Below are 19,119 nucleotides of genomic sequence, written 5' to 3'. Positions count from 1 at the left end.
GGGTGTAAATATGCATCACTCCATCTCTTCAACTCTATATGCTATATGTTCTGACAGTATCATCCAATGTGTATATAAAGTTCTTACAATATATGTGCAAATATACCACCATCATTTCCTCATGCCCGTTCTGTAATGGACTACCATAAAATTGGACAGGCTTCCTTTCTAGGGCAATTTCCCTTGACATATTAAAAGCTTTGATAGGATATGGCCTAAAGGTTTACTCCACAAAACCCCTAGCTACAGTATAGCTGGAAAAACAGTTTGTTAAAACACACATATAAACATCATCTGCATGACACAGTAGACAAAAATACATTCTTATATAATGTTTTCTATGACTTCTGATAGTTGGTGTTTGAGGTTCTGTAAAAGATATTTGCATTGGAAGAAAACACAAGGTTATATTTTATATCGCTTTATTTCCATGGTGTTATGTCCCCCTTTGGAGGTCTCCTAAGATTTTACACATTGCTATCTGCATCTGATGTGTAAAAATTACGACCGATTGCTTTCTTCCATATTTGTAAAACTCTACATATAAGAAAACCATTGTTTCGCTGATCTAAGCACCTTCATAAGATGAGCTAGTGATGCTAAAGCGAAAATCAATTAATCCTCATATTTGCCACATATAAACAGGCTTTAAACTATTTAAATCTTCTATTTTGTTTAAACTACATTCTTAAATTCTTTTGTTTGTTGTAAAAACTTGTATGCAAATATTGTTCGTTGGTTATTGTAACATTCAGTTGTGCTACGTAAATTTGTAATATTTTAATAATATTGTAAATTACTTTGATCATCAATTGATACTTGTAATTTCATAAAAACACTGAATCTAGCATGTAGGTAAAAAGACTATAAAACGTGAGCGACTTCATTTGCAGGGGTCTAATATGTAACACTACTAATTTCGAGTGTCTTGTAGCCATTCAAGTTCTCTTTTTAGTATGTGTTCTCATATGTCGTAACATATTTTCTTTCCATCTAAAAGAAGAACCACATATTTCACAAGAATATGGTTTCAATCCAGAGTGTATTAGCATATGTTTCAACATATTTTGCTTCGTTGAAAATGAATTGCCACATACTTCACAAGAATATGGTTTCTCAACACTATGTTTTTGCATATGAATAACCAAGCTTGGTTTATGTTTAAAAGACGACCCACATATTTCACAACTGTATGGTTTCTCTCCAGTATGTTTTCGCATATGACTCAACATATGGGGTTTCTGTGCAAAAGAAGAGCCACATACTTCACAACAATGTGGTTTTTCTCCAGTATGTCTTCGCATATGAATAACCAAATGCTTTTTTAATGTGAACGAAGAGTCACATACTTCACAAGAATAAGGTTTCTCGTCAGTATGTGTTCGCATATGTTCCAACATATGTTGTTTTATAGTAAAAGAAAAGCCACATATCTCACAAGAATATGGTTTCTCTCCAGTATGTGTTCTCACATGAATAACCAAGTGTTGTCTTTGTGCAAAAGAAGAGCAACAGACTTCACAAGAATATGGTTTCTCCCCAGTATGTGTTCGCATATGGATGACTAAGTTTGGTTTTCTTGTAAAACAAGAGCCACATATTTCGCAAGAATAAGGTTTCTTTCCAGTATGTTTTCGCATATGAATAACCCACTGTTTTTTCTGTGTATAAACAGAACCACATATTTTACAACAATATGGTTTCTTTTCAGTGTGTGTGCGCATGTGAATGTCCAAACTTTTTTTACTTGTTAATGTAAAGCCACATATTTCACAAGAATATGGTTTCCCTCCACTATGTGTTTGCATATGGTTAAGCAGATGTTTTTTATGTGTAAAAGAAGAGCCACATACTTCACAAGAATATTGTTTCCCTCTAGTATCTAATTTAGAAGCCATTTCATAAAAGAAAAAATTGTGTAGTTCACAAAGATATTTCTCTCGTTTCTGGGTTTTAATTTACTAAATTCGCATGTGCTTTTCGTCGTAGTGATTGCTGGATTTTCTGCAAGATAAAAAACAGAAAAACGTCAAGAAATAGTGTTAATTTTATACATGTTTTTCGCAACAAAATATTTTAATGATATGGTGTAGACCCTGCTAATTTTAAATTGATAAATAAGAGATAGGCTTCTGCATTGTAAGCTAAAGACAAAATTGAAGTAATCATGTATAGTTTTAAGAAATATCCAAATCCATTATTGATTTAATTCAAATTGGAATATTTGTTATAATACTTACCCATTAATAAAAATGGAATCCGTTTTTATAAAGATATTAAACTAAATATTCACAAAACCTTAATGAGTTAAAAATATAACAATTTAGATTTTTAAATATAATGTACACTTACAAAAGAATTTTGAAATTTATTAACATGAAATAGCTAGTGTTTTCAATACAGCTAATAAGTAAGCAATTCGTTTTCATGCTTTTGGTTCAACAAATGCATAAATGTTTGAGAAGTCAAAGAAATTGATGAATATATAAAAATTACCTAGAAATGTTTGGTATAACAAAGCATAACCAACTCCAACCAAACTAGTACTTTATTTGAGAAAATTCAATATTTATGAAAATGAATTTTTGTGAAGAAGTATTCAGATATAATGACATTATAGTTTTCTTATTTTGGTTTTTTATATTGTTTAGTGAAATTACAATAGTATAATAGAATGCCATTGAATATAAGTTATCCTAAGTTTTTTATGATGAAGATATTTTGGTTTTTATTTTTTTGCATATGTTCATGGAAAATGAAAGGAAAAATAATAATGGTAACATTCCTTATTATTATCACCTCCAAAAGACAGAAAGTCTGTTCTGTTTGTTGTCAACACACAGGAGCTGGGAGAGGAGGAGGAAGAAGAAGAAGAAGAAGTAGACGTGGTTGGTTTTATGCAAAAGAGAGAGAGAGAGAGAGAGAGAATAGCCGCAAGAATTCCCGATATTTTATAGGAATAAAAGACCGAACTCAGATGGATAGGCAACTGTGCTTCTGCTCAAGCAGAGAAAATGGTGAGAGGAGAGAAAAGTCCCTTCCTAAAGAAAGTTCCAGCTCAAAGTGAAACTGAAGGACCCAGCAGATTTCAGAGAAAGCAAATAATGCTGATCAAACATTGTAGATATGAGGAATGAAAAATAAAGAGCATGTCAAGAGATTAATTTTTGATTAATCAGATCACTGTTTAACATGACAATATGTATTGCTTATCGAGGTTGGGATTCACTGTGAACATAACTATGCAAATTATGAAGGCTATTATGAAATAAGAGAAGTCAATCGAGAAAAAGTACTTGTTCTATACACATGTGCCAAGTTATTTCTTCTCTTTACATGTAAACCATTCAAAAGTAGTACAAAGTATACAAAAGGCAGAAAATCAAATAATTTTTACCTGAGGAAATGAAACATCAATACAAACAATTTGCCACATGAATGAGAAGCATGGAGAAATCACTTCCAGATATTTCTTCTAGCAACGGCGTCTGAAAAACAAAAACAGAAAAGGTTAAAATTTTAATGCTGTTGACCTGTATCAGGGAAAAAGATAAAAATATCCATTCTACATTCACCTTTGAAAACGAAGAGTTATATGAACTGAAAACACTGATTGAAAAATTCGACACTTTTTGCCAACCAACAAAGAATTTGACTCTCTTTACCAACAGATTTCTCAATTGCTGACAAAAAAAAAAAAATCAGAGATTTGCTGAATAGATGATCGAGTGCAATAGAAAGCAAATAATTCCAAACTTGGACAACTCACAGATAGATAGATAGATAGATAGATAGATAGATAGACAGATAGACAGATAGATATATAGATAGATAGATAGATAGCCAGACAGACAGACAGACAGACAGATAGATAGATAGATAGATAGATAAAAAGCACTCTGATATGTATAATTAAATATAACTTGCTCAGAGAGAAAATTCTTCACAAACTATCTGGAAAAAAATCAATACAAGCAGGCCTTAATTTCCAAGTTCTAATATGATAGCTTCACACAAAACAGTAAATATTTTCATGATACGAAAAGAAACGAAAGAAAAGTATAAAAATTATATGGTAGCATCGACTGTCCAAGGAGAGAAATTCTTCCAAAAGACAAAATGGGGTTGAACATTATACCTATTACAATTTTCACAAGAAAAATAATTGTGCAGCATTAGAGATTGTAAAACATATGCAAAAAAGACGTCTTGCCAACACATGAAGAATGAAAAATAAAACAACTACACTAAATAAACAGAGCATTATAGAGGGCATAAAAACCACAAGAAATTCCATAGGCAATATAATACTATGAAACTAGAGAACATATGAAAATACTAGAAAAAAACGGTTCAAAGTAGGCTTGATACTAAATAAATCAAAATATAACTTTGTAACAACATCCCATTCATACTAAAGTCACCTAATTATAAATCGAGGGATAAAAGCAGACATTACGATAATAAAAAGTATTACTCTATGAAACTCTAGAACATATGAAAAACTTTTCAAAGTAACTTTGCAATATATATAAGTCACCTAATTATAAATCGATTAAAACAAAACATGAGCAGTGATACACATGACAAACCAGTAAAAAACAAAACAAGAATAAACAAGTGAAGCATGCTTGGTCCCCCATAAGTGAACAGTGAACGAGGCATAAAAAATGATTGAGTTAAGATTTTGCCCCTCCCTCCATTTAGCCCCCAAAAGTCTCCAGGGGACATCAAATACTGGTGAGAATGAACAAACGGTGCAGTTTTAGGCCTTAACATATATAAATTTGAGTTCTTCACCATGCAAAAAAAGAAATTACTACAATTTCCCCAAAAGTACAAAAGGCCTTAACATATTTAAATTTAAGATCAGCACCATGCCAAACTGCTAAATAGACATACACAGAACATTTTCTACAAATATAGTAAAATAGTCCCAAGAATAGAGTGTTTTAATAGCCCTAAACAAGCCCCTCGGGCACACCCAAGAGTTATTGAAAAGTATAGACAAATAAAATTATATAGAAATTAGTTAGAACTTTTCAGAAAGTTTTATAAAAATCCAAGGTATTAATGGTTTTAATAAGCACAACAGTGTCTATTCAAGTCATTTTAACTTGAAAATCACCCCTGCGGGGAGGGGCAACTGGAGTTTTTTTTTTTTACTGATATCATGTTTTATGTTTGCGCAAAATTTAAAAAATTCCAAGGCATAGTTATTGAAAAAAAAGTGCAGATGGACGAACGGGCAAGGATGTATTTACAGGTCCACCCTACTTTTGTCGGTGGACCAAAAATCGTTTATATATATATACACATATACATATATATATATATATAAAAAAAATTTTATACAAACATTGATGGCTACATATGTGCATACATGTTTCTGTAATTAGATGGGGGATTACGTCTTCAGACCAAGAATGTTCTCAATGATAATTCTTGGCCTGAAGACGTAATCCCCCAACACAGGTGATTACAGAAACTTGTATGCGCATATGTAACCATCAATGTTTGTATAAATAAATTTTATATACCTGCTCTGTTTACTCATTGAGCACTCTTTGGTAGACATGTTGTTTCATTGGATGTACTTCTAGGAAACTAAACTCTCTGGCTAAATATATATATATATATATATATATATATATATATATAAATGTGTATATATATATATATAAATGTGTTATATATATATATATATATATATATATATATATATTAACAGAACAAAATTACTTAAGACAAAACAAGAACAGCAATTAATAACAAAAATATTTTAAATAACAAAAAAGTAGAACACACCATAACAAAAAATAAACACAACAATTAAGATATCATCTAGATACAAAGAATAAATAAACAATACAAATTAAAAAAGTCGATGTTTAATATAGTCAAACAGGTGTTATCTCTCTTGCCCACTACTCCTCTTTTGATTTAATACTACTTCTAATACAACATATGGAAGTCAGTTCAGAAATTTGTTCTATACACAAATGACTAATATACGAGGTAGCAGAAATGTAAAGACAATTAAACATACACACATTAAAAATATGATGGTTGGTCCAAAAATAATGACTCCTATTTTTTTTTACTAAAAAAATTAAACACCTACAAAGACATGAGCGGTACACTTAAACCAAGCTATTTTTTTTGTGTTACAGGATTTATTTTTCTACTTTTTCAATTTACTTTTCCTAGAGATGAAATGGCGCATCTTTGCTTTTGACACATGCCCATGACATGTTGTTTTCCTAGAGCCTCTCTTGCAACGGAGCGATAGAACTTGCAATCACTTATGATCTATTCAGGCGGAATATAAATAGGAGGCATTACATTTGGAACGCTCTTTGTACAAGTCTAATGAATGTGTAGATGATAGCGTATGTTTACATATGTAAGTGTATATGTTTGCAACAATTTGTACTCTTATGTATGTATGTATGATGTGTTTGAGTTGGAACAATTACATTGAAAGCATTGCCAGGGCCGCTGCAAAGAAGGTAGGCTGTCTCTACCGTGCTAGAAAACTACTAACACCCGAAAGTATCCTGTACCTCTATAAGGCCACCATTCGCCCATGTATGGAGTATTGCTGTCGTATTTGGTGCATCTGCTACTAGTCTCTCGCTTCTAGACAAGGTTCAAAAGAGAGTCGCCAATCTGATAGGCCCTGAACTGGCATCTAAGCTTCAGCCTCTGTCCCATCGACAAAACGTTGCATCCCTCTGCCTGTTCTACAAGTATTTTAACGGTGAATTCTCTGGCGAACTGTAGACAAAGATGTGCCCCCATGATGTAGACACCCTCGACAGACCCGACAGGCAGCTAAATCCCACCCCACACAGTAGAAATCCCTAGATGTAAAAGATCTTTCTGCTCCAGTAATTTCTTCCCCAGAACCACTAAACTCTGGAATTCCATTCCAGGCCACTGCTTCCCCAACTGTACCGACATGCAGAAGTTCAAGTGTAACATGAACCGACATCTTGCTGCCCAAATCCCAACATAGTACCCCAGTAGTTGTTGTCCCTGATAGTAGCCCTGTACACCAAAGTGGAAATGTGCCTTGTTTGGGGTGAAAATGTAATAAAAAAAAAACTATTTGTACTTTCTTTCTTTGATGTTCCTTGAGGAAAATTAATTTTTGTTTAGTTTTTTAATTTTATATTTTCTTTTGTTTTTTTAATTTCTAAATGTCAATTTTTAATTGTTTTAAATATTTACTGTGCATATGTAATGTTCTTAATGTTTCATTAATGACCGTTGACGAGCCAACAACCTGTTATTATCACACGATCTGACCCACGTGTTGGATTGAATTGTTGGCTTCTCATCTACAGAACGTTGTTTTTTTGTTATCATCATTGTGTGGAAGATATCTCCAAAGAATTAAAAGGTGTGGGGCATGCAACAGCATTTATTATAAAGGAGTCATTGGATTCATAATATGATTTTCTGTTGACAACTTGCATTTCGCACAAATTGAGGCAGAGAATGTAGAGACATTGTGCCTCTTTTCATTTAGCACAAATCGATAATACAGATAAAATTGACCTTGATGAGCTTGGCCTTGTGCATGGTGGGAACCTGGTCTTACTTAATAAGAACTGACACAATTTTGCCTCGATCGACTTGGCCTTTTGCATGGTGGGAAACTGGGCTTACTTAATAAGAACTGACACAATTTGGCCTCAATGAACTTGGCCTCAATGAACTTGGCCTTGTGCATGGTCGGAAACTGGGCTTAATAAGAACTGACACAATTGGGCCCTGAGAGACTTGGTCTTTCACATGTTGGAAAACGGCTTAATAACAATAACACAATTTACTCTCAGCTTGGGGGACACTTTTTCAAAGTTTTTTAGGAAAAATTGTTTTCACTATAGTTAGAATTTCAATCATATTTGTTAAAATAACAGCAAGAACGTTCAAAAGAATTTGGTTCATTTTCTGGCAATGATTCAATAATATTATTCAATATCATTATGCAATACCATTATTCAATAATAAATGGTGAAGTTGAAGAATGTCAAACTGAAAGAAATTATTAAAAATGCTCATTTCTTAACAAGCATGACGTCACCGACTTTTTACTACTATAAATCAGCCTGGCTGGTGCTATTGCTACTTCTGATGGAACTAAAATTTTGGCTAGATTTTAATGATTAGCAAAGAAAGAAGAAAAAGAATGACAGGTAGAGTGAAATGCTGATTTTAGTGCTTATGCTTGTAAAGAAGCATTACCAAAAAATTTTTTAGAGCACCGTTAGAAAGAGAATGGATGAATAAGGAACAAGTGAAGCATGCATGGTCAGTGAACACTGAATGAGGCATAAAAAAACAACTACGTACAGCATTTGCCCCCACCATTTACCCCCAAAAGTCCACAGGGGACGTCAAATCCTGGTGAGAATGAACATACGATGCACTTTACCTTAATATATGTAAATATGAGTTCTGCATCATGCAAAAAAAAAGAAATGACTAAGTCAATCATTTGCCCCTTCCCCACATCCATTTAGCCCCAAAAGTCCGCAAGGCCTTAACATATTTAAATTTCAGTTCAGCACCATGCAAAACTGCTAAATAGACATACACAGAAAATTTTGGACAAATATGCTAAAACAGTCCCAAAAATGGAGTGATTTTATTAGCCCTAAAAGAGCTTCTGGAGCACACCCAAGAATTATCGCGAAGTATAGATAAACAAAATTATATAGAAATCAGTTAATTACAAATTTTCAGACCGTTTTATTAAAATCCAAGGCACAATTTTTTTGATAAGCACAAAAGTGTCAATTTAAGCCATTTTAACCCGAAAGACACCCCTAAGGGGGGGGGCAACCAGAGTTTTCCCAGAAAATCTGTTCTGTTACTTTTTTACTCAAATCATGTTTAATGTTTGTGCAAAAGTTCAAAAAATTCCAAGCGTAGTTATTGAGAAAAGTGCAGACAAACGGACAAATGGACAAACGGATAAGGGTGAATTTACAGGGACCAAAAAGTTATATTTAGTCCTTGGGGCGGTTGTCTTGCAAAATGTTTCAAGTTGGCAACTCTCTCTGACAAAATGTGAAGTCAATTAACGAATATTCTGGAGTGATATAAAGGGAGAATGGAAACATACGCATGGGAATAAATTCAGCATAGTAGAAACAACTGAATGAATACTCCTTAATTAAAATAAAGCATTAATTTAGGGGATTAAATTTACAATAGAAGAAACAGATTAACAATACTTTGTAAATGTTAAACTTCTTTTTGACAAGCAGTATACTCGTTCTACTCTTAATAGCCTAGTGGTCATCCGTGAATTCATATACAATGCACTGGATGAGGCAGAAGATGCTAGGGCAATAGCCTCTTATATACTTGAAGATTTGCATAAAGCCTGGCATGAGGATTTTTCTACTGGACGAATAAAATCTTTTCAAAATCCAAGTTGTCATTGATGTTTGAACATTCACAAAACATGATGTGATGGGAGTGTGTCTTAGCGGTTGAATATTTGATCTTTATTAATACTGATGTTCAGAAACGACCTTCTTATAAAATTGTGTCCAATATGCATATGTTTACTGATGACGCCATACTCTATAACAGACACGAGGGAAAAACAAATGTGCTCATTTCCAAGGTAGTGGCTGAAAACTTAGAGAATGACCTCAAGTTTGTAGTGGAGTGAGGATGTAAATGTATGGTAAATATTACCATACATTTACGTCCGCATTCCACTACAAACTTGAAATCATTCTCTAAGTTTTTTTTAATGCCCCTAAGATTAAGCTTCTTTCCTTCAACGATTACAAAATTCTGAACCACTGATTGACATAACTAATCACACATTATCTGAGATCCTTTTGTTCAAACTCATGGGTATAATATTCACAGGCAACATGAATTGGAACAAATATATTGAAGTTGGGCTCTATCTACTGTTCTAGAAAACTACTCATATTTGATAGTATCCTATATCTCTACAAAGACACCATTTTGCCCATGAATGGATTATTGTTGTAACATGTTGGCTAGTGCATCTGTTCATAGTGTCACCCTCCTAGACAGATAGCAAAAAAGAAGAGTTTCCCATCTAAAAATTTCACATTATCAACTTACTACAATGATATCTTGCTGCTCAACTCTCTACATAGTACTCCTGTAGTCATAATCTTAAATAATAGCTTGTAGCATGAATGTCTCCTTTGGAGTGAATAAGAAATGAAAACAAGTGAAGCATGCATGTTTCTCCATGTGTGCACAGTAAACAAGGCATAAAAAATGACTAAGTTTAGCATTCCCCCCCCCACCAGCCTATTTAGTCCCAAAAGTCCCCAGGGGATGTCAAATTCCTGGTGAAAATGAACACACGGTGCAGTTTTAGTATGTAAGTTATATGTAAATTTGAGTTCTGCACCATGAAAAAAAAAATGGCTTAGTACATCCTTTGCCCCTCACTTCCACCCTTGTGCTTGTTTTACAAGTACTCTAATTGTGCTCCTACCCATCAATATGAATATCCCTAACTTACCTGATTGGTAGCAACACCAATCCCCTAAACTGTAAGGTTCCTAAATGTCAGTAATATGTCTTATTTAATAATTTCTTACCTCAACCTGCTATATTTTGGAATCCTGAAGTGTTGAAATTAAATTTTTAAAACTGACAAATAACGTTTTGTGCAGAAAAATAAATCTGTTGTTATTTCTCGCTCTGACATGTAAGTTAACTTTACAAAAAATAATTATCTGTCATTCTTTTTCCCACTGACACGTGAAGTATGTACAAAATGACTTTGAGTGAGCAAAAAAAATTTTGTCTCCAATCAAAGAAATACATACTTTTTATATGCTCAAATTTGATATATGCAAATTACAACAATCGAATTTGAGCATATGTTACCTTTTCGTGTTCTATCAGTCAGGTTTGGAGCTTAGAGCGTTGCACATACCACCCTTGGCTGCTTGTTTCCATTAGTTTTGTCACACTCCTTCCTAATCTCATGATCAAATAGGCTGCATCCTGGTGGATCTTTGTTGAGTGCTTCTTCACAATTGTGGGACCACTTCAGAATCCTGGGCTTCATCAGGGGGGCACATGTCTTTCAAACCTGCCTCATAACCATTTTCCCAGTCTGTTTTGTCATCAGGTATCAGACTTTGCAACCTACTCTCTGGAGATGTTGTACTGTCCAAATCTTCTGATGAGAATACATGGTATCGGGGATGCAGGTCCATTATGTGTCAGGGCACCCCATCCACCAAGACAGACTGTGGACTAATTATCTTGGTTACCCAACCCTGGCCAAATCTCGTTGCACAATGACTGTCTGTCTGGTTCCTTTACCCACACAGTCTCCAATTTGGTATGGACTATGCTTGGGGCCTACTACTGGTGGCATAATATCGATTCCTTTCACCCGAACCACGTACCGATATATGGCATTGGCTGGCGAAGGTCAAAGATGACTCGTCATCTTTTGGAGTCACGTTGTACAAGTAGACCACCTCTGGTATGGAGTGCATCTTAACTATGATCCATTTCACAGTGTGATGGCATTGCTCTGCTATGCCGATACCGGCTGGGATATATGCACAGCAAAATCTCAAGTTCACACATCATTCATCTGAAAACATCCTGAATTCTTTGCTGCACAAAGTTGTGCCATTACCTGTCAGTAGTCCTCGAGGTGGGACACATTCAAAGAAGACCATTTCCAATTGGCGAATTATAGTTGCTGAGTCCTACCGTGCTAATTGCTTCCACACTGAAAACCACAATCCGTGATAGTTAGGAAATAAGCACCATAGTGTGTAAGGTCCATTCTCAATCCTTGACAATCACTGCTCACCTCCAGCTTTTCTTTCTTCCAGTGAACAGGTGCTGAATCTATAGATTGGCATTTCACGCACGTTTGTATTGCCAGTCTGACTACTGATTTTGTTGTTGCAGGCCAAACTCTCCGGGTGAACCAAGTGATGCATCACATTCCTAGATCTCCACTCTTTCCGTGAACGGGCATGATTTGGTCCGTGTCCAGCTCAATGACATGCACTGCACAGATCAGTGGCTCGAGTCCTGCATCCTCCTTCATACCGTTGAACCATCATTGTGGAATGTGTGTCAATTGATCGGCCATGTTGTGAATTGACCCAACTAATGTCACATCTACTGAGAGCTCATATTCCTTCACCAATTCAGTTATCTTCGAATGATCGGCCATGTTGTGAATTGATACAACTGATGAGAGCTCGTATTCCTTCACCAATTCTTTGAGGGTATTCAGTTGTCTTCGAATGAGCATCTCACTGGCAGCCTTAGTGTGAACTTGCGTTTTCCTGCTGAGAGTTTCTGACACGCAGTTGTGTACACATGCAGAGTCGGTTTAATGTGTAACCCCTTGGTCTGCCACTGGAGCAACAAGTTAATTCCTCTCAACACGGCATCCACTTCAGCCCAATTAATATGCTGCGCATCATTCTCAGCTTGCAATGAGCAAGCGTCCTTCATCACAGTTCCATCTCTTTCTAATGCCACTCTGGTTGCTAGCACACTGGCTGCAACGCATTCATCTGCAAGGATATCACTGATGTTAGCTGATGCTGTGCAGTCCACAGTTTCCTCGTTATATCACCCTGCTAACTATAGCCTTCATTATGAGTAGAGCTACATTCAAGCCATACCTTAAACATGTCAGACAGTATCTATTTCCATCGACCTCTACTGTCTGGTATGGCCATAGTGTCTCGTGGACTTGTGCTTGGAGATACGCGCTCTGGAAGTCAAGCAGCGATACGTTTGTCCCTTTTTTGGCACCACTTGCATATCTTGGCAGCACAAACATCTACATTCGCCGTGAATGCATATATGATTGTTGAGATTGCAGTAGCCCATCACTATTCGCACTTTTGTCTTATTCTATTGAATTACGGCCATCAATAGAATTAATCCCTTAGGAGGTTCAAGTCTGTCTTCCGGGTATGGCACAAGCCAACCCTTGGTCATCGATGTCTGGAGTTCTTGAGAATATTCTGGTTGAAGCTCCGCAGCCACTTTATATTCTGGCACTCCATTACGCAGTCCTTCAGGTGGGCGATTATCTGCCCATTTCTATGCCGCTATCCAAGAGTAAAGTCTAGTTCACTAACAGATAGCTGCACATGTCGAAACTTTCCCAACGCCAATCCAGACTTCACCCATACGTCCAAAAAGTGATGCCTCCCAGTGGTTTTATTGCTTTGCTCCCTAACAACAGATCAAATCCCAGTGATTTATCATGCACCAACAAAGCATCGATCCTAACATAGTCACTATCTTTTGTTTAAATAGTGACTTTATTCTCCTCCGCGGGACGGGCCTCCAATAGTGAGGACGTTTACATTTGTGTTCTTCTAGGCTCAACATCGATTTGCATCTATTATTGTACGTGAGTGTCCTGTGTCAATTATTCCAAAACTCTCTTTCCTAACTCTACTAACATGTAGAAATTTAAATGTAATGTGAACAGACATCTTGCTGCTCAACTCTTCACATAGTACCCCTGTAGTCATAATCTTAAATAATAGCTTGTAGTATGAATGTTTCCTTTGGAGTGGATAAGAAAAGAAAACGAGTGAAGCATGCATGTTTCTCCATGAGTGCACAGTGAATGAGGCATAAACAAAAAATGACTAAGTTCAGCATTTCCTCCCTACCTCAAAAGTCTCCAGGGGACGTCAAATCCTGGTGAAAATGAATAAACGGTGCAGTTTTAGACCTTCACATATGTAAATTTGAGTTCTGCACCATGCAAAAAAAAAAAAATGACTAAGTCCATCATTTGCCCCCCCCCACACACTCATTTAGTCCCAAAAGTACCCAAGGCCTTAACATATTTAAATTTGAGTTCAGCACCATGCAAAATTGCTAAACAGACATACAGAGAAAATTTTGAACAAATATGGTAAAATAGTCCCAAAAATGAAGTGTTTTTATTAGCCTTAAAAGAGCCCCTGGAGTACACCCAAGAGTTAACGTGAAGTATAGACAAACAAAATTATAAACAAATCAGTTAGTTATAACTTTTCAGAAAGTTTTTTTAAAAATCGAAGACATCAATTTTTTAAATGAGCATAGAAGTGTCGATTTTAGCTATTTTAACCCGAAAGGCACTCGGGGGGGGGGGTAATTGGAGTTTACCCCAAAAATCCATTTTGTTACTTTTTTCACTCATATCATGTTTAATGTTTGCGCGGAATTTTTTTAAATTCCAAGGTGTAGTTATTGAAAAAAATGCGGACAGATGAACGGACGAACAGACAAATGGACAAGGGTGAATTAACAGGTCGGCCCTACTTTTGTTGGGGGGACCAATAAATAAATAAATAATCCTGGGAAGGGAGAAACCATTTACTTAGTAAGCGATAAAGTAAAAATAAGAGAAATAGATTAACATTGATTTCCAAGTGAATGGGATATTCTTAGATGGTGTAGACGTGTTCTTGTCAAGGGAATGAAATTAAACAAGCGCAACAGTTTAACAAAGATTTTCAAATAAACAGATAATTTTTAAAGAAACAACTGTGTACTTGGCAGGATAATAAGTTCATTAAAATCACATTAAATATATTTTGCAATTATATTATTTTTGCTAAAACATTGAATAAACAATTCCTAATTTGATGATAATATTCTTAAATCGAGAAATCAATTTTTCTTTGTTTTATATTTATTTTATTTACATGGACTTTCTCTTTCGTAAGAAATAATTTTTACAAAATTAATTGTTAATATCAATGTCGCTTTATTTTCATGAAAAAAAAATGTAATGTGTTTTTATACATAAAAATACTTTTGAATTTTTTTTATTCATACAAAATAATACATTTTCACTAAGATTAAGACAAAATAATCAGTTAAATATATTCTGTGATCATTATTAATATGGATCAAGGAAAGATTAGATACCCCATAGCAGAAGACAAATACTGGTGAACATTTCAAGTGACACCGGTTGTTCAACCTTGACATTGCAGTTGGTTGTTTATAAACACATCAAATAGCAGACATGGTTGAATGTTCGCGAGCAAGATTTAAAAAAAATATATTTATAAAACTTTTTAAGATTTGAAAGAAAAAATATATATTTCCAAAACATTTTCTTTAATATTGAATATTTACAAAACTTTTAAGGATAAAAAAAACAAAACTTTTTTCTATTTACACAAAACTTTTTAATGTAAGTAATAAAAAGAATGTATTTAAAGAAAATATAAATAAACGGGTGTCTTTCTGAGTGCGTTTTTTTAATATATTTATAGAAGTTTTTAATAAACTAATAATAATAATTATTATAATAAAAAATTTTAAAAATAAAAAGAATGAAATATACTAATTACAAAACATTAGAAACTGAGAATTTCGGATGCTAAACTTACCTGCCCTTGTGGAGAAGTAAGCAAATAATAAGTTTTCATTTTTTATTTTTATTTTTTAAAAAATAAAAATGAAAATTATAAAAAGATTTGTATCTTGTGATATTACACCTCATCTTTATAAAAAAAAAGTTATAAAAGATATGTGAATAAAATAATATAATTTTTAAATCGCGATTGTTTAGACTTGTGATTTTATTATGCAAAAAAATTGCCTCGGTCGAGAAGGATTTCATCTTCACTGACCACCTACATACATCGCACTTTAAATAAATATTGAATTGTATTAAAAATGCACAAAGAAAGATTAAAAAAAACAAAAACACTGTACATAAAAAATAATCTTGGTTGCAAAATTCCGAACAAGTCAGTTATCTTATATTTATTTCTGCCATTAAAAAGTTTGGTTATAATAATTTTATTTAATTTTTTTTTTTAAATTATGCATTTTTTAATTGACATCATCCGAAATTCTCAGTTATAACATCGATTTATTTATCTATTTGGTATTATTTTACGACCTGCCCCAGCGTAGTATAAACACATCCAACCTCCACATGTTAAGAATGGCTTTTAAGGTTGGGGTGTTTATTCTAAAAGCCGTTCTTAACATAGGGAGGTTGGGGTGTTTATAATACGCTGGAGCACGTCATAAAATTTTACCATTTATTTATATTATTATAATTATTAGTTTTATTAAAAAGTTCTGTAAATATATATAAAAAAAAACGCACACAAAAGACACCTATTTATTTAAATTAGGCACCGCCAAAACTGGGGGGGCAGGTCAGTACTTTTTGACGGACCGTCTTTTTAAAAATCTACCAAAAATCAGGTAATTATTCGATCAATACGAAATTTTCAGCGATTATTAGGAGAAGAATGAACTTTATAACAGTGTACTTATTTTTCATAAACGATATTTATATATATATATTTTTTTGCTTACAAACCCCCCCTTGTTTTGAAGTGGGAACAAATATGCTTAAAATAATCATCTGAAACTGAACAAAACATATTGTGTTGTTGTAAGGGACAGAATTATAGATTAAAAAAAAAAAAAAAAAAAAAATTGTTTGCATACCTTATTTTGACGTCTGAATATCAGAACTTCGATTGTGTTTAATTATCCCGCTTTTGAGTTTTGAAGTGTGAAATTCGGTGAATATGTTAAGTAAAATAATTAATTTAAGTTAAGCAAAACAAAAAAAAAAAAAATTTTATATTTATACGAAAAAAGCCATTTTAAAATTTTTGATAAATAAATTAACAATTTTTTTTTAGCGAGCCGAATAATGCATGACCATTATTAAACAGAGCATGCTTTGAATAATCGATACAAAAAAAAAAAATTCGATAAATATTGTGCCCTTTGTGTTAAAAATAGCATCATTTTTTTCGATCTCGTTTGAAAACATTTGCCGCCTTTCGACTACGGTGGACCAAAAGCGCTGAAATAATTTTTTTTTATTCTGCTTTAAATTGCCCCCTCCCCCCATTTTGGGGAGCCTGGCCCCCACACACATACACATTAAAAACCAAACTCATACAAATGGTCACCCATCTGGTACTGGCCAGCCTCAGCTTAATAATACATTGAAATTTTCGTCACTGAAAAATAAGTTTTTTTGGCCTGTTTAGTCTTCCATAGTTTTCGTCTCATCGAAAGAAAACGTAAACAGAGTCGATCTGAACTCTTCGGCGACGCGAAATATCTGGTTACATATATGAATAAGTGGAATTATTTGAAATTCAGGTACTTATATTATAATATTTTTGCATATTCTCTTAGAAAATCATCCTAAATCTTAGTTAGACAATAAATAAATAAATTAATTATTTCAAAAACCTTTTTTTTTAAATATTTAAGTACGTTTTTTGTGCAAGACAAAAAATGTCAATTGTTAACTTTTTGGGAAAATTTAACATTTAAAATTGAATTAAAAATAGTAGAAAAAGTTTTACATTATTCTGTTTTCTATATGATAAAATTCAGGGTTTTATCTTTCTGGAAAAAAAAAAGTTACTCAGAAATAATGGATTTTAATAAATGTAATTTAGTTTTAAAAAACAACAACAACTTGATTTTGCGGCCATTTTTGGCGGTGCCTAATTTAAATATATTTTGTTTAAATTTACATTCGTTTTATTACTTACATTAAAACGTTTTGCGTAAATAGAAAAAAGTTTTGTTTTTTTTATCCTTAAAAGTGTTGTAAATATTTAATATTAAAGAAAATATCTAGTAAATATAATTTTTTCTTTTAAATCTTAAAAAGTTTTGTAAATATATTTTTAAAAAATCTTGCTCGCGAGCATTCAACTATGTCTGCTATATGACGTGTTTACAAACAAACAACGACAGTGTCAAGGTCGAACAACCGGTGTCACTTGAAATGTTCGCCAGTATTCGTCTTCTGCTACGGGATATCTAATCTTCACTTGAGCCCTTAATATATACTGAAAAATTGGTTGCGTTGGGTTTGTTTTACTGTACACATAGATTCGAAAAAGTTGTCACAAAACAAATATAGAACAAATAAATGTTATCAAAGGCAAGATAAGTTACTTTTCTACCTAACTGGATATATTTTTAGTGTTTATATTTATTGTAACATGTTTATTCAGCTCGAAAAACATACAGTGTTTACCGATGTATTGGAAAATTGAAAATGGCAGCCGACTCTCTCTTTGAGGCGGTAAGTTTGGGAAAAAGGAATTATAAATAAAAAACAGACAAAATACTGTTAGAAACTCGCTTAATATGTGTTACTGTGACATAGGCTGACATATATTCGGCAGGTTTTTAACAGTATTTTGACTGTTTTTTTTTTTATTATATATCATTCTTAATTTTATATGTAATCATGGAACCTTTCGATATCAAAGCCAAGCGAATCATAATGTTTTAGACGCGCCCCGCCCCAGTACAAAAAAAGAACATTTAAAAGCAATTAAATTCAAGTAATACTTACGTTTTGTTTGACAATCTGCTTTTAACACAGAAACGATTACGAGTTACTTAAAACGAGACTGTTTTTAGGAGTGGAAGTCAACATTTTAAAATGGCGACGGGAAATGCAAGTTCGCAGAAAATTAAAATAATTATTTATTTAATATGATTTTGATTTTGTTGTTGTTGTTGTTATTATTATTATTATTATTATTATTATTATTATTATTATTTACTTTTTTTAATTATTTTATTTTTTTATAAATTATGTTAAATTAAAAAAATAATTAATTGTTCAAAATTTATTAATAATTTTTTACAAAAAAAAGCACCTAATATTATATATATATTAGGTGCTTTTTTTGTAAAATATTATTAATAAATAACATGATATATATATATATATATATTTCACCATATGAGTGGGGATAAAAATAAAAACAAATCTATTTTGTTAATGTTAAATATTGTTTTTAATGTAAGAAAAAGTCGATAGTGACGATTTTGCATCAACGAAGCATTTTTACTGTTCCAAACACATATAAAATATCAGCGCTTCTACACTATTAGGACGAAATTTCGGAAATCGTAATATTAAATTTCACATGAAAATAATGATATCTACTGTTTTACGATCGTAAGACACAAGTGAGTTCAAAAGGGAGGTAATTTTTCGTTTCAATTTAAACAAGATGGTCGTAATTTTTCACCTACTAACGTGATTAAAGTAGGTTTTTGTTTTTA

The 19,119-nt window shown here is 33.1% G+C and overlaps 1 long non-coding RNA gene across 1 annotated transcript; it reads right to left on the bottom strand.

Moving 5' to 3' along the window:
• Window positions 1-408: 408 nt before the first annotated feature.
• Window positions 409-18,522, bottom strand: LOC145269590 (uncharacterized). The gene is made up of 3 exons (XR_013865118.1): window positions 18,398-18,522; window positions 3,398-3,488; window positions 409-2,004 (listed from the first exon to the last, which is right to left on the bottom strand). It is a non-coding gene; the product is annotated as an uncharacterized LOC145269590 (long non-coding RNA).
• Window positions 18,523-19,119: the final 597 nt, after the last annotated feature.

Source organism: Euprymna scolopes, chromosome 45 (genome assembly GCF_053919585.1).
Source record: "Euprymna scolopes isolate OS-2025 chromosome 45, ASM5391958v1, whole genome shotgun sequence".
NCBI lineage: Eukaryota > Metazoa > Mollusca > Cephalopoda > Sepiida > Sepiolidae > Euprymna > Euprymna scolopes.
The sequence above is the reverse complement of the archived record's forward strand: the minus strand, read 5'-3'. Positions and strand labels throughout refer to the sequence as shown.